This window comes from Dipodomys spectabilis, unplaced genomic scaffold (genome assembly GCF_019054845.1).
Source record: "Dipodomys spectabilis isolate Male_0828 unplaced genomic scaffold, ASM1905484v1 ptg000351l, whole genome shotgun sequence".
NCBI lineage: Eukaryota > Metazoa > Chordata > Mammalia > Rodentia > Heteromyidae > Dipodomys > Dipodomys spectabilis.
In genome coordinates this window covers 1250375-1273016 of record NW_024871028.1, presented here as the reverse complement: position 1 = coordinate 1273016, position 22642 = coordinate 1250375, and the positions used below count along the sequence as shown (strand labels likewise).

Below are 22642 nucleotides of genomic sequence, written 5' to 3'. Positions count from 1 at the left end.
CTTTTCTGCTTATCCCAGACATACATTTGTTATTGAAAATAAGGGAAATCATGGGACCTCTGTTTCTTTAGACTTGGCATACTTCAGTCAATAAATTTTTTTCCAAGTCTTTCCATTTCCTAACAAATTGGGAGATGTCATTCTTTCTGATGGAGGCATAGAATTCCATTGTGTAAATATACCGTATTTTCTTGATCCATTCATCTAATGGGGGCATTTGGTTTGGATTCATATCTTAGCTATCATAAATAATGTTGCAATCAACATAGATTTGCTGGTAGTTTTAGTATGGTCTTGTTTATGATCATTTGGGTAAATCCCCAAAAGTGGGATTACTGTGTCATACGGGAGTTTTATGTAGAGTCTTTTGAGGAACCTCCATACTGCTTTCCAAAGTATTTGAACAAGTTTACACTCCTACCAAGAATGCAGTACGATTCCCTTGTGACCACACACCTTTCAGCATCTGTTGTTGTAAAAATATGGAATGCTACACAAATTTTCATGACATACTTGCGCAGGGGGCATGCTAATCTTCTCTGTATTATTCCAATGTTAGTGTATGTGATACTAAATTGAGTACAGAACATTTTTTTATATAAAGTATAATTTTTATTGATTTTATTAAACTAGACAATTCAACAAAATTAAGTTCAAAAGAATTGTTGTGAAATTTTAGAATCATATATTTCTTACATAAGCAAACATTTAGGAATAAAATCAAGATAGACATGCCAAAAACAAAATAATTCCAGATATTTGTAGTTCAAGAGATGTGTAGGAGGAGGAATTCAATTATTCTATACAAGGCACCAGTCAAAATGAACATTGCAGCAAGTGTTTAGGTTTGTTAAAAGTTTTAAGGTTTTAAATATGCTTAATTTTGGGATTTTGCTTATATGTGCCCAAAATAGGACCGTTTGGCAGGTATAAAACTTTTCTATAAAGTATTTAAGATTTATGGTAACAGACATTAAGTACTAAGTATGTACATTTCAGAGTTTATGGAAACTTTATTAATGAGAAGTTGCAAAGTCTTTGTGTAAAGAAGCAGAGTGAAGAGTTAAGACTTTAACTATACAGTTTCTGTTAAAACTTTAGGGATTCCTTACTTCATTTGATAGCAAGGAATAAATGATGATATAAGCCATAATGTACGCATGTATGTTACTATTCACACACATGCATATACACACGTATACATGCACACATGGAGAAAGACACATAATTACAGCCAACACAAGTTTCACCAGTTGTTGAATATGCCTTAAACTGAATACTAGAAACAATATATGTTGAAGATGTATTTGTCTCTAAGAGTTCATTTACCACTCCTCTTATCTCTTAAAACTGGTAGTTTTAGAGAGATTTGACTTACAAAATGCAGTACAAGTGATAGCAAGTCACTTGGAAACCTCAGTAAGTATGTCATATGGTGTCTCCCTGCTCCTCAAGGATTGCTTACTCTTGTAGACACTTTCAACCACCAATTTAGCAGGAGAATACCCTGGTAAAGAGTAAAGTTATAAGGTTTTAAATGGCATCCTTACTTGAGCTCTTTTTCCAACAACCAGCATGAATTTGTAGGCAGATGAGTGAGTCCTCAAAAAATTGGACTCTACATATATATTTAACCTACCCATGTGAAAATTCCTATGTGAGAAATGCTGACTGAGGTCTTGCTGATTTCCTGGCCAAGAAAATAAGAAAAAAAGAAAGTATTTTTAATTTTTAAAGTTTGAGAATAATTTGTAACCTGTCAATAAATGTGTAGAACACAATTATATCAACTGACAAAAAAAAAATGATGGCATTTCATTTATGTGCTCTTGGATTAGGCCAGTGATTTTAGAGGTGTCTACACAAGTAGAATCAGCATAAATCAAGCCAGCATTTCTTCATTTATGATATAAGGAAAGGTTACTGGTTGACCCATTGTAACAATGAAATATACAAGACACATTACCAGAGGATGGGTGAATGGGGGAGGTGGGGAGGTGTAAAGGGAAGGGATGGTAGGGGAAAAACAAAGGGGAGGGTAACAATGCTCAATAAGAAATGTACTCATTACCCTACTTATGTAACTGTAACCCCTCTGTACAGTATTTATAATAAAAATATATATTAAAACATACAAGGAAAACTTCTGTACTTATATGAAGTTGTATTTGTCACTCAATATAAGTAAGGTATTGGTTTTAGGACCACAGGCTTATTACTTTGGATACTCTAATTCTCTACATGAACACAGTATATTATTTACATTAGAATCTGCCCACCAGCTAGTGCAGTATAATTGCTGTGAGAATTTTTAATACATTCTATATTTGTAATGAAAAGTAAAAGTATATGTATGCACAATCAACAGATACAAATTTTTTCAGATAAATTTTGTATGCAGTTTGAGGATGGAATTGGAGAGCAATTTCGAAAAGCACAAATTTCATCAAAAAGACCAGTTTGCAAATTGTAACAAGGAGCTAATCCAGCATCATTGAATAGTATGGAACTCCAAGGAGAAGTACTTGAATTGAGACAATATCAGAAAGTGTAACAACCCAAGGACTTTTTAAAATGCAGCTGCTAGAATTCTCATGTAGAGCTTTCATAACAGTTTGTGAAGCACAAATCAGAACCTCACTGAAATGTAGATGGTTTTCTCTCAACTTTCTGTCATGATCAGTCATTATCAATCAACATATAGCTAATCTTGAATAATCCTCTAATAAAATGTTGATGGAGTGTTTATATGCAGAAAACCTCGGAAGGCTAACTTTTTCCAATTAGGACAGTCTGTATTTTATGATCCAGCCGAGAGAAAACTAGGTAAGCATCCATTTACAACCTTCTGAATAATTCTGATTCTGCCCACATCACTTATCTATCCATACCTGTGCCCAAGTGAAACGATTTTAAAATAATTTATCATTTAAAATTTAAATTTATGCTTCAGGGAAGATATCGAAGGAGAAGCTGGAAGCTAAACAAGCTCTCACATAGAAAACAGCTTTAGTGCTCCAGTGAAAAGTCCTAAGCTGGAGAATCACACCAAGTGTGCCAGCACAGTACAGAGAGTTAGGCCAGAGAGGGAAAAAAACCGGGCAAGGAGACAAATCTGAGCACTTGCCAACAGCTGTGGTTGCAGCTGTGGTGGGGGCGGTTGCGGCTGTAGGCGCCATACCTGCAACACAGAGAGTCTACGACAAAGGCGCCAGATGCAGCAGGTGAGAGGATTCTACTCAACACCAGCAAGAACTGACAAGGAGCAGACATCTTCATCCTTCAGATCGCAGACCAGAGATCAGCCAGGAACCAGACTCCTGTGTGAGTAGAAGCATGATTTCCTCACTCCTTCTCAGGGAGCAGAGAAGGGAAGGCCACCCCTCCCTGCCCACTACCGGAGATCTCCATCTCTGATACTGGCAAAGGCCTCATTGAGCAGCTAGCTCCAACTCAGTCTTTGGATGAAAACAAAAAGTAATTTAGCAGGTCACAGGAACCTAACCTGACTTGCCAGGCTCAGCTCTATGCAGGGAAAATTCACCCAGCCCTTGCCTGCGCCAGCCCCAGGATGGCTTTCTTCACTGGGTAAACAGAGCCAGGGGCTGCCTCTCCCTACAGCAGCCTAGACAATCAATTGAAATTCAGTAAAAATAAACCCTGAGAATGGCTCCTGGCTGGGCTCTGTGACTGCTTCAGAAGCTAGCCCCTCAGGGAAAAGCTACTGTTTGCTGAAAGGCCTCAACTCTACCAAGAACCTAGCCCCATTACAGCATCTCTAAACTAGAAGAAACAGCCATCACCCTGTTTTGTGATACTCAAAGCAGATCTCCCTCCCATTGAACTAACCTGAGAAGAGGATGACAAAATCCTGGGTAAATCAAAGCATTTTTCTGCCTCCTCAAACAAACTGACTTAAGAAAACAACCAAGCTACAGGAAAATCAAACACCACAAGCAGACCAGAGACTCCAACAAGAGACTGGTTATGGACACAAGGGAGATGCAGGACCTTCCCATCTCACCCCCAAAAGCAAATAACTCTTTTTTGTTACCTTTTATTAAATTTTTTTTTAACATTTTTAATTTTTAACTTTAAAAAATTGTTTTCTATTAACTTTTTTTTCTTCCTCTTGTAATTTTTATTTTAGGGGTATATGTTTGTGTGTGTGCTTTTTTTTCCATTTTTGTTTAGCTCTACTGATCTTTTAATCCTTTTTTCTTTTCTGTCTCATTCTTTTCACTTTTTCTTCTCTTTCCTTCTTCTTTGCATGATTTAATCGCTTTTCTGCTCATTATCAGATATACCTGTAGTCGATTATTAGACCTTATCCCCCATTGTATACACACTTAATCCAGAAATTTATTACTGAATTCAAAACCTCTTAGACTTAAATTCCTTAATAGCTCTACTACATTTATATACCTATATAAAATTTTAAGCATTTTAATTTTTTTAATTTTTCACGTCTCCTTTCTATCCCTTCCGTTCTCTTATCCTATTCCAGTCCTTCTCTGAATATTACGTTTTTAATTTGCATAATTTAAGTGTTTCATTTTTTAATTTTTAATTTTTGTTTTACAATTTTTTCTTGTCTTTTTTTCTCTTTCTTTTTTCCCCAGTCTCTACTATCATTCTATCCAACCTATTTCCTGCTTTGACATTAGGAGTAAGTTAGCTCTCCCTCTACCTTTCCACATCCTTCTATTCTTATTTATACCCACATCTCTCGCTAAAACTAATAACTTCTGGTTTGCCAAATTCTTCTTTGTGGTTCATAGACTATTAATACATAGTTGTTTGATGTTGAAAAATATATCTGTTGAACTAGATTTTATCTCAGGCTTTTGACTATGCAAATATAGACTGTGTTGATGCTTGCCTTAAGGTAGTTTTGTAGCACAAACTGGTGTTACTTTCATCCCAAATGGGCAGAATAAGCTGGAAAAAACACAAGAAAAATGGCATGTCCCGGTATCTCAACTCCAACTCATGATAATCAGTGGAGAGAACAGATAATGAATAATACAGAGGAGAGCTCCCCCAAAGCTCTATAAACACTAATGGTAAACATGGTAAAAAGATTGAAAACCTGCAAAGGACTCTGTGCGAGCATGAGAGGGAGAGAGATGAGGCAAACGAAAGATCAAAACAGGAAGCTCAAGGCGTGAGGAAGCTACTCAAAGATAGATAAAGGAATTGCATGTGCAACTTGAGAACACTCAAAGAGAAATAAAGGAATTGTGTGAGCAAGCTGTGATCAGTCAAAGAGAACTACAGGAATTGCATGAACGTGAGGAAGCTAATCAAAGAGTAATACAAGAATTGAGAAGGCGGGATGAAAATACACAAAGATCACTAGAAGCATTCATGGAATCCGTAAACAGAGAGCTGAAAGAAGTCAGGGAGTCCACAAAGGGAATGCTGAATGGATCCCAACAGAAGGAATGGAAGTCCAAGGAAACCATAACCAATCAACTAAGTGATTTGAGAATAAACACTGAACATCAAATTAAGGAAGTAAAGAATTTCATACAAGATCTAAAATAAAGATCCAACAAAGAATTTGAAGCCATAAAAGCCTACCAACTACAAGTAAAAGGAAAAAAAAGTAGAAAATCTGGATAGTAGAATAGACCACGCAGAATATTGAATCCTGAGGATAGAAGACAGCGTAGATTTCATAGAAAAAGAACATACAACCATCCAAGACAAATCTAAGAAATATGATAGATCTATTCAGCATTCAACCTTTGAGCCACCAGTGCCTACCCATGTTGCATATTTTGTGTAATTCAAATTTTCAGCATTGTATAGATGCTCCTACTACAATATAAAAACAAAAAAAACTTAACCTACTTTTCACTGTATTTGATGTTGTTATAATTTGTGGAGGGGAAGGAAAAAACTAAGTTGTTTAAATAGGGATACAGGTGGACCCAGTACAATGATGAGATGTACAAAATGTTATGTAGAAAAATGAAATTTACAACTTTGGCTCAAGATGGGAGAGAGGGTCGGGAAGGGGAGATGGAAAGGGATGATAAAGGGTTAGAAAGGAGGAGGTAACAATGCTTTATAAGAAATGTACTCATTACATTGTCCCTGTAATTGTAACGCCTCTGTATGGTATTTTCACAAAAAAACTTAAAACATAATAAGGATATTTGTAAAGTATATAATGAAGGAAGAATTTTCATCCTTTACAAAATATATGCAAAATCTATGCTAAACTATCTATATTTTACTCTACCATTCTTGCAACGAGTTTCATATAGTTTAATACCTGTCACACCAAGTTTCTTTATATTCTACTGGAGATTTAATTTTTCATGTATGTATATATATGTATATTTATATCTATCTATCTATATGTATATGTTCCAATGTGGATCCTCAAACTTGAAACTTTGCTTTTTTTTTTGCTGTTCAGCAGCTAATCTGGTCCGCTCAATCTGTGACAATATCTGTGCTCATTCTGATCATTCCTTTATTTACCACACCATTAGCACCATTAGCCTTTTAAAATCAGCTTAATTTCCAGAGATGATTACCAATCAATCCAACCAATATACACCTAGAGTGTTTTAATAAAACAAGCTTTAATGTAGGAAGATAACATGAAGTGACAACTACAAAATTTCTACAGAGACCTGACATCTTTCACATTTCTGCCTTCCTCATGATACTTAAGCAATCATTGACTAACACTATTAATAATACTGCAATTATAACTTAAAGATCAGTGTTTTTGCAACCTGAAGCTTTATTTTTCTATGATTCTTGACATAAACTTTTGTGAGACTTTTTTGAATGTGGTGGGATACCATCAAAAACAAAGCCATGTATATCAAGAAAGCCAATGTTTTCAACTCAGAGTACTAAACAAAAGAGGGAAAAAAATTAAGGTTAGCTATATATGTTAAGCACAAATATAGGCAATATCAAGATATTTTGAAATTGTATAATTTTATTGGATAAAGTGGCTCAAATCTATACTATTATCTACTTGGAAAAAAGAGCTTAGAGGATTCCAGTTCAGGCAAAATGTTTTATGCTTGTGTTAGGAGGACCTCAGTCCAAGCAGGCCCAGGCATATAGTGGTACTACCTCAAAATAAGCAATAAAATTATAATTTGTAGGTATGGTAGTAGTAGAGATGCCATTTCACAAGTATAGGTTTTGAGTTCAATCCTCCAGTAGTACTGGGAATTTAAATGTGGCATGTCTAAGGTCAAGACTTCATACTTGTCTTACAAGCTCTAATAAAACCTTTACCTCTCTTGCTATTTTTTAAAAGTATAACCATAACTTCCATGCCCCAAACAAATAATTTCATATTAGAGATTTTCTTCTATGTATTAAGTAATATGTTATGTCCCACTGAAATCAGACTAAAGATAAAACACCCATTGTCTTACAAAGTGACTGCATATGGAAATAGAATCTCAAAGGTAGCATTTAAGTTGAAGTGTACTCCAAGAGAAGCAGAATGCCTTGAATATGCCAAGGAAAGAGGAATCAGAAGCTAACTCTAATCTTGGTGTTCTAATTCCACCAACTCTGAGACAATGTATTTACAATGTTAATGCTACCCAATCTGTGGTAGTTTATTATTGCAATTACTAGCAAACATGTGGAAGCTATAAGACACGAAAAGTCTTTGACTCTTCAGATCCAAGACTCATCTCTATAATCTTAGTGATTAAGAAGTACAAGACTTGGGGAATAATGGTTTTCAGGCTGGTAGAAAAGTTCATGAGGTTCTATCTCCAATTAACTACAAAAATTTCTGGGCTGGGCCATGGTTCAAATAGTAGACTGACTACTGTTAGCAAAACAAAAAACAAAAAACTGAGAGCCTGATGTATGTTCAAACCCCAAACTGGCAGAAAGAAAAAGTCCTTCGAATAATACTATGAGAAGCAGAATTATGAATAGGAAAGCAGAAACAAAAGAAATAAACTTATTGATATAGGCAAAGCTCCTCAATGTGAAATATGGCACAAACCGTAATATTTAGGGTTTTCCTTCCTATACAGTAGAAATAAATGGCATTTTTACTTGACGAAACTAAAATATAAAACTGTATGCAATAAATAATCACATTACTTTTATGTTTCCATAATTTAACTTGTTTTCCTAAATATTTCTCAAATAGTGTAGCTTTTGAAAATCAATAAATGTTGCATTTTCATATATGATTACCTATCCTTCCAAGTGTGGTCTAAAATTGATCTACACTGAAATGATTGCCATTGACATTTTTCTCAAAATATTTATACTTTCAGCTGACCTTCCACAAAACTCATACCCAGAATATAAATTTTTAGTTTGTTCATGCAAACATAGGAACATAAACATATGTCTCAAAATGTTAATTACGTTTATCTGCTGTCATTAATGAAGTATAACTAATAGAATTATGTATATACCCTGAGGGAAATAAGATACTTCCTTCTAAATACAGACTTGCAGGCACACACACAATCACACATGCACATATACATATTTACCACTTTGACTCCGGTTAGATTCCTGACATTGGGTGTCAGCAGTGATCTAATAATCAAATTTTCCTGCCCAGACACAAAATACATTCATAATTCCACACAGACAAAAACACCAGATCATTCAAAATAATGAGAATATTTAACAGAACCAACCAGCACTTGAGCCATCTACTCCCTGATTTCTTTTATTCATGGTGATGCATTTTTCATATCATAATTAAAATATTTTTGTCTCTGATTAACAGAAAAAAATAGGGGATCATATAATGGAAATTGTAGGTAAAATTACTTGTAATCTTTACTATATCTTATCAAAGACTTCTGTTTCCTTCTTGTAGAATGTTTCTGTCATTTTGCCCTAATGTCTATAATTAAATTACAAAGGACATGCCATATACCTTAATTCATTTTTCCTAAAGGTTATGCTATGGAGTTGAATCTGATTTGTTTGCTTATTCTAAATTAAATATTCTCAACAACTGGCATTATTGTTTACGTTACTCCTAATCCATTTGAAATATCAAATAGAACTGGAAATTCCCCTCGGCAATGATTTGTGAATGTCATTAATGCTTGTGGAGGGATGAAGGATTTGAATTATCTAGAGTGCATTAAAAATGGCACTGTTATTCAAAGGGCTGATCATTTAGTCAGCTTTTAAAGTGTGGTCTTCTTATTTCATCTAAGAAGATAACAGTATGCTATTCATAACATTCTTGCCTGCAAAGCAGTAGAATTATTTCCTTTGTACAGTTGATTTCCAGCTGCAAATTTAGTGAAACCTACAAAAAATTGCATAGGTGTATTAGCTGCTCTAGATTTTGAAATTTTCTTCCTGTAGCCCTTGTGATTTGAGCCCAGATTCATGGGATAGTCACATAATCCACAATAACAAAGCACCAAAATATACAAAGACCACGTGCAAAATGAGTTTCAGTTTTTTCCATGTTGATTTCTTTTTTTAATGATTGTCTTTTAAGGAGCTAAGGGTGTTTATTTCTCATTATTTTTTATGTTACTTAAATTTTCCAGATTTTTCAAATAAAATAAAGAGATATAAAACAGACCTATTTAATCGCAAAATAGAGCTAACCATTTGCGTGATTTTTTTATTCTAATCCTGTTTTCAATTATCTTCAAATAACGTTGAGATGAGCCCAGCATATATGTAAATTGACATGAATAAAGCACACAGAATTCTGGAATCTTTGGACTGTGATTTCTATCTAACTTCACTTAGAAAAGAAAATTATCACTTGCTTCATGTCTTAAGTAATTACTTAAAACAAGTTTTTATTAATTTTGTTAATAAATGTCATAATCTATGGTACTGATGCATTGCATAAGTATGTGATTCCTTATTTCCACTGAATTAACATTACATTTATTTTATTTTTTTACACATGAAATAATGACATTCTGGAAGATAATACATGCCTGCTTTTCATTTTGGTTGCCAAAAAGGAATTATTAGACATTTGGAATATTTAAATCTGAACTTTCAAATTTCACTAGGACTTGAATTGTGTTACTTACAAATTTAATATTAAAATAAAAAGCATCATTAAATAGAAAGCAAAATTATGTTATCACATCTTAATCCCTGAATTGACTTCATGATAAGAAACAATTAGATTTATATAACAAGATATACATACTCAAACGAACTATGAGATACGGAAACAGAAAACTTCTTTTTTGTTTTGTGTTTGTTGTTTTTTATAGTTTTTGAAAATTCTGTCTTTTTTACCTTATGCCTGGTATATTCATTGTATGTCTTCAGGAAGGTGAGGGGTGGGCACAGAGCTTTAGGAAAAAGAGTGAAAAATAGCAGCATTGGAGGTCATTGAACATTGATGAAAGTGAACTATTTAACACATGGGTGGGGACAGGAGGGTGGGACTGGGAACAAGTGAGGGAACTGAAGACATTTCACAAAAGGAAATGTTCTCATTACCTGACCCTTGTAATTGTAATCTATCTATAAATCACCTTAATAAGAACAACAGAGTAAATTTCTGTTAAAAAGGCAAACAAAATGTTGTTTCTTAGAATCCTAAAAGTTTGTTTTGTTCACTGGTTTGAGCTGGTTGAGTCTATCTCTGAAAATAGCTGCATTGATATTCATTGGGCGAATTTTTGAGCTACTAGTAGATAAAAGTCAATTATGATTGTATTTTTTTGAGACTGATTCATTTATTCCTTTAATCTAATTTGTATTATTTCTGTCTACTGGTTTTGGATTTTGTTTTTCCTGATTTGTCAAAGACTTAGTGGTGCATCATTAGTGCTTATTTAAGATTGTTCTTAAATCAAAAGAGATACAGGATATCAAACAGGAGATGCATGCAAAAATAGAAGCTGCACAAACCTCAGTAAGAAGTGAGATAAATGCCAAATTAGAGGTAATACATACCTCATTAAGAGGTGAGATCAGTACTTTGAGAACCAACATCGAATCCATAAAGGAATCCATTTCCTCCATGCAAACCTCAATAGAAGCCATGGTCAACAGTGTGAACGAAATGGAAGGTAGAGTGTCAGATACAGAAGACAGAGTACACCAGCTGGACCAAAAAATGACAGATATGGAAAAAATCACTCAAATTAAGCCAAAGGGAAATTCAGGAACAAGGCAAGGATCAAGGAACAAGGCACTATCTCCACTCCTCTTCAATATAGTCCTGGAACCCTTAGCAAGGGAAATAAGGCAAGAAAAAGACATTAAAGGGATCTGCATAGGGAAAGAAGAAGTTAAACTATCCTTTTTTGCAGACAACATGATACTACACATTCACAATCCCAAAAACTCCATCCCCAAACTCTTAGAAATCATAAATCACTTCGGCAAAGTAGCAGGATACAAAATAAACCCAGAAAAATCAGTTGCCTTCCTGTACACTGACAATGTACAAGAAGAGAGGGAAATAAAAGGAGCAACCCCATTCACAATAACCTCCCAAAAAATAAAATATTTAGGAATTAACCTAACCAATGATGTAAAAGAACTATTTAATGAAAAATATAAAAAGTTAAAGAAAGAAATTGCAGAAGACACTAGGAAATGGAAAGACCTCCCATTCTTTTGGATAGGCCGACTTAACATAGTAAAGATGGTAATACTTCCAAAATTAATATACAAATTCAATTCAATTCCTATTAAAATCCCAATAACGTACATCACTGAAATACAGAAAACAGTCCAAAAAGTCATATGGAACAACAAAACACCTAGAATTGCCAAAACAATTCTAGGGAATAAAGACAACATGGGAGGGGTATCCATGCCGAACTTCAAACTCTACTACAGAGCTATAATAACAAAGACAGCATGGCACTGGCACAAAGCAGACCCGAAGACCAATGGAACAGAATAGAAGATCCAGAAACAAATCCACAGGCCTACAGCCAGCTGATATTCGACAAAGGAGCCAAAGACATACAATGGAAGAAACACAGCCTCTTCAACCACTGGTGCTGGGAAAATTGGGCAGCCACATGCAGAAAACTAAAAGTGGACCCAAGTCTATCATCATGCACCAACATCAACTCAAAATGGATTAAAGACCTTAACATTAAACCTGAATCTCTGAAACTACTGCAGGCCAGAGTAGGAGAGAAACTTGAACTAAAAGGCACAGGAAAGAACTTCCTGAACAGAGGCCCAGGGTCACAACAAATTGGAGAGAGACTCGACAAATGGGACTACCTTAAAATAAAAAACGTCTGCACAGCTAAATCTATCGCAACCAAGCTAGAAAGACAACCAACTAATTGGGAAAAAATATTTACCAGCAATATATCAGACAAGGTGTTAACATCCTGTATATACAGCGAAATCAAGAAACTAATCCCTCCCAAACCTAACAAACCAATTACTAAATGGGCAAGGGAACTAAAGAGGGACTTCTCAGATGAAGAATTAAAAATGGCAAAGAAACACATGAGGAAATGTTCATCATTCCTGGTGGTGAAGGAAATGCAAATAAAGACAACCCTGAGATACCACCTTATCCCAGTCAGAATGTCTCACATCCACAAATCAGCCAATGAAAAATGCTCGAGGGGATGTGGAGAAAGAGGAACCGTATTACACTGCTGGTGGGAATGTACACTTATACAACCACTTTGGAAAGCAATCTGGAGGGTCCTTAGAAAGCTAAAGATTGACCTCCCTTATGACCCAGTCATACCACTTCTAGGCATCTACCCTGAACAACAGGAACCAATATACAAAGACACGTGCACCTCCATGTTTATTGCAGCACTGTTCACAATAGCTAGGATATGGAAACAATCCAGATGCCCCACCACATATGAATGGATAAAAAAATTGTGGTATCTATACACAATGGAATATTATGCAGCCATTAGAAATGACAAAATAATGGCATTTGCAAGGAAATGGATGGAGCTAGAAGGAATCATGTTGAGCGAGGTAAGCCAAGAGCAAAGAGAAACGGTACATGGATCTCACTGATAAGTGGATGCTAAATCCAAAATGTTAGGTGTTACGACAAAATTAACAGGACTTAAGAAACAAAGAACTCCCACTCATCTGGTCAAACCACTACTAAATATCCCCATGCTGCTGATGAAATGTATGTTGTATATGTGTACACCGTTATATGTTATAGACGGTAATAGACAATTTGCTCCAGGAAAGTTAGAATGAACTTGTGAATTTAAATGAGAATCATTATTTCACAATACTGTGAAATTTGGGAAATTATGTAATCACTTAATCACAATTTAAAAAAAAGAACCTCGGGGAAGGTCGGGAGGGAAGGGATGGTAGGGGGAAAACAATGGAGGGGGTAACAATGCTAATAGGAAGTGTACTCATTACCTTACTCCTGTAACTTTAGTCTTCTGTATACTATCTTTACAATAAAAAATTTAAAAAATTAGTCTAATTTGTTGATGTACATACTCAAAGCTATAAATATTCCTCTGAATATTGTCTGTGCTGCTGCTGTTTCCCAGAGGAGGTAGTATTTTGTGTGTTCACTTCCACTGAATTCCATAAACGTTGGAACTTCCCTGCTTATCACTTCCGTGACTCACTGATGATTTAGCAATGTGTTATTCAGTCTCTATGAGTTTCAGAATCTTATGTGATGCCATTTGATGTCGAGATCTAATTTGGTCCCATCATGGTCTGACAGGATACGAAGAGTAATTTCATTTTTATTTTTCAATATTGAAAGATTTTCCTTGTGACCTAAGATATGATCTACTTTGAAGTACATTCCATGGGCTGCTGAGTGGAATATATATTATGACACTAGTAGGTGAAATACTCTGTAGATATCTGTTAGGTATAACTTGTCAAAACAGTTATTTAGTTCTAAAGATTTTTGCAAAGTTTTTACATGGATGGCCTGTCCAGAGTTAAGAATGATTTGTTCAAGCAACCAACAATTTATTTGTATGTATGCATGTTTTTAGTGTAAGCAATATTTCTTTAATGAATTTGTGAGCTCTAGGATTCAGGACATTGATATTTAAAATTGTTACATCCCTCTGATGGAGAGTTTTCTTTGTCAATATTTAATGTCCTTCTTTGTCTCTTTTTACTTTCATACCACTTTTATTTTAATGCCAATTTTATCTAATTTAGTATAGCTCCTCCAGCCTGTTTATGAGGTCCATTTTTAATTTGTAAAGATGATGTACAGAAGGGTTACAATTCCATAAGTCAGATAATGAGCACATTTCTTTTTGAACAGTGTCACCCCTTCACTCATGTTCCCTTTCAACCTCCCTCTCGCATAAGTTGTATATTTCATTTGCAATGTAGTGTCTATTGAGTAGCACTGCTGCATTTAAGCCTTTGTCCCACCATTTCTGTATTCCCCCTTGCCCTATCCAAACGTACATATAAGACCAAAGGTGCAGAAATTAAAAAAATGGCATCAGAACACTGAAGAAAAATGCAAAATAATAAACAAACTCTCATAATCATTTCTTGGAGATTATTTTAATGAACATTATTTTATATGATAATATTCGTACAGCTATTGATCCTTTGTGATCCTCCTTTGATCTCACTGTATAAATGTTTACAATCCCATAAAATTTATCATGTCCAAGTATAATGATTTCTCTTTTACCATCCAACTGTGTTTACTCGTAGAATTAGAGGCACGTTCTACTACAACAAATGAGGGAAATTAGGCAACCTATATTTCTTTGAGTCTGTCTTTCTTCAATTAATATAAGTTTGTTCCAAGTCTTTCCATTTCCTTATGAATGGTGTAATATCATTCTTTCTGGATCAATAGAATCGCATCATACTGAAGAGTTTCTACATGGTAATGGAAAAAGTTAGCAGGATATATAGAAAGAGAACAGAATGGAAGAATATTTTTACTAATTAAGCATTAGACAAGTGTTTTCATAACTCACCCATATTTAGAGATCAAAAAGTTAAACCCAACAAAAATAAACCCTCAAATAAACAAGAACCCAATTAATATATGGGATAAAGACTTAAAGATAACTTTTTAGAAAAAGAAGTAAGAATGAAAAATAGACACATCTCTCTCCAAAAAAGAAGTACAAATCCAAACAAACCTGAGATTCATCTCACCCCTCTTAAAATGTTATTATGAAAAAACGAACAATCACAGATACTGATAGGGATGTGTACTAAAGGAAACTCTATTACACTGTTTGTTGAATGTAATCTTGTTCAATCACTTTGGAAAACACTATGGAAATTGCTCACAGAACTGAATAGAGAGCTACCTACCTATGATCCAGCAATTCCACTTATGGTAATTTATCCAATAGAGCAGAAATATGCCCACACTGAAGCTACCAGCATAATCATGTTCATTATTGCATTATTTTCTGTAGCCAACATATGGAATCAGCCCATATACCTCTCATTGAAAAAAGAGATCAAGAATTATATATGTATATATAATTATATATATATATATACATATATCTAATTTTATTGGTCCCAATTTACAAGTATATACGTACGTATATAAATGTATGTATACAAACATAGATACATATATATACAAACATATAAATACATACATAATGGAATTCTGTTCATCCATCGGAAAGAATAATATTGTACCATTCTAAAGGAAAAATGAAACACTTAGAAATAACATTAAGTGAAATAAAGCAGACCTAGAGAAACTTAGTTTGCATGACTTTCCTCACTTGTGGTAGATAGGAGTGTCTATAAATGCAAAAGTAAACACACTGGATGGTAGGCAAGGAGGTACAAATGAATTATCTGAAGTGTCAGAGTCTGTGGAGAGTGAAAATACTATAATTCTCTTAAAAGGATAAGTCAAAGCCCACCAAAATAAATACCAGTAAATGTGTAGTGCAAGAGAGGATAGTGGGGGGCAATGTGAGAGTGGTAGGAAATTGAAGGGGAAAAGGATAGAATACAGGCAAGAATCCATTGTATACTTCCCAGAATTGAAATATACAAAGCAATGGGTAGTGTGAAATGGGGTTGAAGATGTTGAAGTGGTAACACAATTCCAGGTGCATTGTACACATAAACTGTTTTGTTATATGGCGAAAAATTCCATAAAATAATAATGAGATACATAAGGATTGGGGTTGATTAGTAGGGGTGGATGAGAGTGTTGAAAGGGGTGACATTGATCAAGATGCCCTGTATCCATACACTGTTTCAGTGAATGGCAACTCCTTTGTACAACTAAAGATAATAAAAATATTCAAAAAATTAATTATGATAGTTGAATAGAAAGTTGAACCTCAATTGAATTCCCATTTAAAAATATTTTTAACCCGGAGACTTGGAGAATAAAATTCAAATAATAAAACCTTATGAATCTTTTTTTTATCAGAGTTTGTGAAATTTAAATCAAAACTTTGCTTTTTGTCAGCCATTGGGCTGTTAAAATATTTCAAAGTAAGTGGCTTAAAAGGAGTATATTTTCCGCACTCTAGAAGCTTAAACATTGATTTTAAAATTGGTTATTCAAAGCAATTCTTTGTCTTATGGGGGTCTACTTACTGATTCATTATAATCTATTTGCTGGACTTTCACATGGCAGAGTAATTATATTGGGCTTCTTTCGTCAGGATCATTATTGCAGGGTCAACTCTGAAGGGTTGATTCTAATGTCACCAGAAAGGAGAATAGAATTTTAACATGTGTATCTGGAAGGAGTTACATCGTCCAAAACACGTTGCTACTTTTGCTTTAACTCGGTGTGGTGTACATTTGGATGTTATATCATAGAACATAATAAATTAAGGACAAGATTATATCATGTACATAATGTGAATGATTCTTCTTAAAATGGGAATAATTATAGTAATGGCAAAATGAAGTATGATTTTTTAGTGGCTCTTGAATCACATCATAGGTAAGCATGTTAACGTGGTACAGCCTTTCTAAGGCCCTTCTGATGTATTTGAACAATCTCCAATGTGTTAATTGCTTTCAAAAATATTCATTTGTGCCAACAAATACAGATCTCCTTTCATTTTAATTACTGTCCGCTATTAGGACTCCCACAAACACCAAAATCAGAGTATGCTAATTTCTCTGATAAAATACATAATGAAATTGTTACAATTCATATGACATAAATACTAAAGTTGATAGCATTATAAATACTAGTATTCACATTATATAATATATTGACATCCCTTGGTTACCTCAATTTTTAGAATATTTATAATTAAATATAAATTGTTTGCAAATAATTATTTGATGATGGATGGAAAATGAGAAAAAGATTTGCATAAATATTTACTACAGATGCAAACAGAGTCACCTGGTTATTTCTGAACCTTCATTTGTTGGTTTCATTCATGCATGGGGAACATGTAGAGAAATGAAAATTGCAAACCTGCATTTACTAAAGGGTTAGTTACAAGTTTATATTGGGCTAAATAGCAGATTTTATAAATTAAATTGTTTTTGTCCCTTCCTTCCTCCCTCCCTTCCTTCTTTCTTCGTTCCTTCATTCCTTAATACCTTCCTTTTTTCCTTCCTTCCTTCTTTTCTCCTGTCCTTTTTCCTTCTTTCCCTCCATCCCTACCCCTCTCTCTCTTTCTGCCTTCCTTTTCTTACCTTCTTTTTCTTCCTTTCTTCCTTTCTTTCTTTTACTCAGACTAGTTTTTATGGCTATAGAAAAAATACCAACTGTTATACTCCAAGGTGTTATGAGTAATTATAAATATACCATATTAATATTAATCTTAATAACCTATGTTATATCTTCAGACAAATTGTAATAAAACAACTTCACAAAGTTTCAGGATAAGTATCAAATATTACTTTCCATGGTATTGGTTATTTTTTCAAAGTAAAATAAGCATTTATACATAATATTGTGTGTGTTTTGTTCTTGTGATTTGAACTCCAGACCTATCCCTCGATTTTTTTTTCCTAGCAAGGACATTGCTCTAGGACACAAATCCACTTCTGGCTTTGTGTGTGTGTGCGTGTGTTGTGATGTGTGTGTGATTATTTGAGATGCGACTCACAATCTCTTGCCAAGTCTGGCTTTTTAAATTTATTTTTATATTTTTATTGTGAAAATACCGTACAGAGGGGTTATAATTACATGGGCAAAGTAATGAATACATTTCTTATCAAGCATTGTTGCCTCCTCCTTTGTTTCCCCTTCCCAACCTTCCCATCTACCCTCCTCCGTCCCTCACCCAGCCGAAGTTGTAAAGTTTGTTTTTCAACATAACGACTTTTACACCTCATAGTTGCAATGGGTCCACCTCTATCCTTATTTAAACCATTTGTTTTTCCCTTCCCCTCCACAAATTATAACCACATCAAACACAATGAAAGCAGTTGGGGAGGGACATGTCTGAGACAAGCAGCAAAGGTCAGATAAGTTGATGTTAGGTGAAATAGACGCCAAAATAAGTATTCAAATGTTTTTTTGTAACTGTTTGTAACATATTTATAAGATGAATTCTTTGTTGTCAAGGCTGACTTTGAACCCCAGCTTCCTGAGTAGTGAGGATTACAAGCTTGAGATACCCTTATTCAGCAATGATATAACATATGTAAGAATAAATAAATTTCTTGTTATTTGAATTCTAGAGGCTCAATTTAACAAATTAACATTTAGATATTTATTTAGTTATTGAATCTGCACCAGCAGTGTGAGAAAATTTTTCATTTTTATGAAAAAATATACACTCAACGGTTTAAATGACAGAATCTTTGCACAAATTGAAATAATCTAATATTCAATAGTGATGAAGGGATAGTTAATCAAATTTCTCATGTAAGCTAAAAGCAATAGGCTGTGTCAGGGTGAATGAAGTAATTTTTCATTAAATTAAATATTATCTACTGTGGTCACATGATTTTCTCTTCTTTTAAACCTAAACTTTTTTGACATAAAATATAGGTTCATACATTTTTTGTATATAAAAATCTTAATTACTGGTCATTTATTTCTGAAGTTTGAGTACTGAGACATTTGAGAGAAACACTGAATGTCATGTATTTTATGTCAACAGTGATTTTTAGAAATTGAATCAATCTCCATATGAGATAAGGAAAGATATTCAATTACTTATACAATTATTCCTATAGACTTGAATATAACTTATTTTTGAATGGTAGGAAATTCATATTATTCCTACTCTATAGAATAATTAAGAAATAAATGATTGTGATAGTATTTATTTTTCCTTCAACTAGAAAGAAGGAACCTAACTATAGATGACAAAAACTTGAATAGAAATGTCATAAAATTATGAAAAATTAAAGTCATTATGAGTTAGATGAAATAGTCATTTTAAAGGTCACAAAATGAAATCTCTGAAGCTTCCTTATCTGTTAAATTAAATGTATTTGCACTCAAAATATTTCTACAGCAATGGTATAACCAAACTACCTCCATGCCAAACAGCTTCTCTGATTAATTCAAGTAAATATTTATGAACAGAAGTTATCACAATGTATAGAAATATCTACCCACCACTCTAGAAATTAAATCTGAAATCATAAAGGATTGAGATTAATAATTAGCTTTCACTAAGTTGCCATAAAGAGGTGAATCCTTTCATGTGGGCATAGTTGTAGAGATTTGGTCACTGAGAACTTGTGATCAAAGATGTTAAGATCAAAGTCCTTTCCTCTTTTTCCTTCTTTTTCTTCTCTGTCTCCTTCTCCTTCTTCTTTTCCTTCTTCCTCTCTCTCTTCCCTCCTCCTCCTTCTCCCTCTCCCACTCCTATACCACTTCTTTACTTCCTGGCTTCCATGAATACACATATTCCAACACATATTCCTAACATGGGGTATTGTGCCACCACCAACCCAAGTCAATGAGGATAAGAAACATAATCTGAAATATATAAAATCAGAAGTCAAGTTTAATCTTTCACCCTTTTAAGTTAATTTTATAAAGTATTTTTTCATATTGATAGGAGACTCTCGCAGCATGCTCTCATTTATTATAGAGGATAAGATTTAATGGAAAAAAATCTAACCAACATCACCCTAATGAAATGATTGATTAAATTAATCTTACATTAGGACAAATCTACTTTAAAATATCAGATATAGTTCAATACATGGCAAAAAATCACCTCTATGATTTCGTATAAAGGGCAGCAGAATACAATCTGTTCCTCAAGGAAATTGATGTATAATTGGCTGTATTGTCAATTTCATAAATGATGTAAGAAGACTATAGAAAAAATTTCAACTCAAACTGCATGATATAACATTTACTTTGTCCCGTGTATACTATCTTTGTCTGGTTCCCAAAATGACTTGTATTTTGTCATATTTTTAATTAACTTTAAGTAGTTGTGTGGGACTTGCTGTTTGACAAAGAAGTATATTAACAGTGTATATTGAGGTGTTTTTTTTTTTTTTTTTCCTCTCCTGCCGTTTGAACTCTGGGTCTGGGGGCTGTCCCTGAGCTCCTTGGATGAATTCTAGAACTCTATCACTTGAGGCACAGCAGTACTTCCTGATTTTTCTGAGATTTAATTGGAGATAAGAATATCACAGTCTTTCTTGCCTGGGCTGGTTTCAAACCTCAATTTTCTGCCTCCTGATTATCTAGGATTACAGCCATGAGCCGCTTAATAAAATGCACTATTTTTTTGCCTCCTCCTGGGACTTGAATTCATGCCTTGGCAATGTCCTTGAGCTTCTTTTCCTCATGCTAGTACTCTATGACTTGTGTCATAGTGCCAATTCCTGCTTTTTTGTTTATGTAGTACTGAGAAATCAAACCAAGGGCTTCATACATGCAACGCAAGCATCTACCACTAAGCCACATTCCATGGCCAATACAATTCATCTTGATGATCATTATCCCTCATCCTTCTCAATCTTATCTCATAGCTCAATTTACATGAATTTGTAGAATATTCACTGGCTCTTAATGTTATGTATAGTCACTCAGAGAATATATCACAGATCATATTTTCTTGATAGTCTAATTCATCAACATACTAAAGTTGTGCATTATAGAATTTTGTGATTTTAAATTCTAAATTATCTCTCAGATTCACCCACTACTATTCTAAAAATTTTCCTAAGGTTAATGCAAATACAATCTGTAATTCTTCAATAAAGTACGATGATTCTTAGAATGTTGAAGAGTTGGAGTAAGAACATCACCTTCAGTTCAGGAACATTTTATCATTCCTACCCTCTCAAAATACTCAAATATTTACTAATAGTTATTTCCTGTCATCATTTCAACCTACTCTCCCCTTGAGCAGCTCTTATTTCATATTCTACCTCTACAGATATGCCTATTTTAAAACCTCATATAATTAGAAAATGTAGTCTATTTTATCCCTTTCTCCCATGTAATATCACTGTTTCCAAGGTAATTCCATGTACATTTTTCTCATGGATAGAACATATTGTTTTGTATGCATGTGTATATTGTATGCAATGTCTAGGTATGTTATGATCTTTCCATATGTTCCTTGATTGTTGTTATATTACTATAGAGATATGTATTTGGATATTTGGATAACTTATTCAGGATGGTTAAAGTATTTCATTTGCATTAATATGCTCTTAATATATTTCTGATTCAAGTCTATTTCAATAAATGTATACGTGAACACACTACATGTACATATGCATATATTCATTCATATATGTGTATATATTCAAAGACCTATATATGTATACATATATAAGAATATACAGATGTGTACATACATGTTTATATACATATACATATATTATTATTTTCATTTGTCTGTAAGTTATCGTTTTACTTTATTTGTCAAATATGCCCTTTATTGATTTTACTTTTTTTTATTTTATGTTTAAGATGTTGTAAAGAGGAGGCAGGCGCTGGTGGCCCAAGCCTGTAATCCTAGGCACTCAGGAAGATGAGATCTGAGGATCATGGTTCAAAGCCAGCCTGTGCAAGAAAAGTCCATGAGACTCTTATCTCCAATAAACCACCAGAAAGCCGGAGGTGGTACTATGGTTCAAGTGGTAGAGCTCTAGACTTGAGTTGAAGAGCTGAGAGACAGCGCCCAAGCCAAGGGTTCAAGGCCCAGAACCACCACCACAACCAGCAACAAGAAAAATAATACTGACTCAAAAAACAATAGTATTAAGCAGTCTTAAAGATAGGATCATGTCTAACATTTTAGAATTATCTTAGATACCAGCAACCTTCGAGTCCAATGAGCCATGAGCCCTCAGAATGTTGACTGAATTTCTTAGTTTATTTACACAATCATTATAAGTATGCATTTTCTCATCTATCTTTCTTTCATTTCACCACAGAATGTGTATTTATCCTTTATGTCATACTTGAATACCAAAGCCTTTGGAAGATAGTTATTAATTGGTGTATATTAATTATATGAAGATATCTTATTGAAATATCTTACAATCTCACATATGGATGAAGGGCCTGATAAACCCGTTTCTGGCTTTCTTCATTCCCATTGCCCTTTATATCTAACTGTTTTCTGTGAATTTCTTTGTGCTACCTTCACACATGGTCAAAATATATTAAAGTGTTATTTACTCACCATGATTCAAAATTATACAATGCTGAATATAAAAGCAAAAATCTAAACAAATGGAGACATAATTTTTGTGGATTGGAGGATACAATTGAGAAAAGGTATAAATTGTC

At 34.0% G+C, this 22642-nt stretch overlaps 1 non-coding gene across 1 annotated transcript; it reads right to left on the bottom strand.

The window, feature by feature from the left end:
• Nucleotides 1–476: 476 nt before the first annotated feature.
• On the bottom strand, nucleotides 477–583 carry LOC122095437. The gene has a single exon (XR_006145136.1). It is a non-coding gene; the product is annotated as a U6 spliceosomal RNA (small nuclear RNA).
• Between the last annotated feature and the right edge of the window lie 22059 nt (nucleotides 584–22642).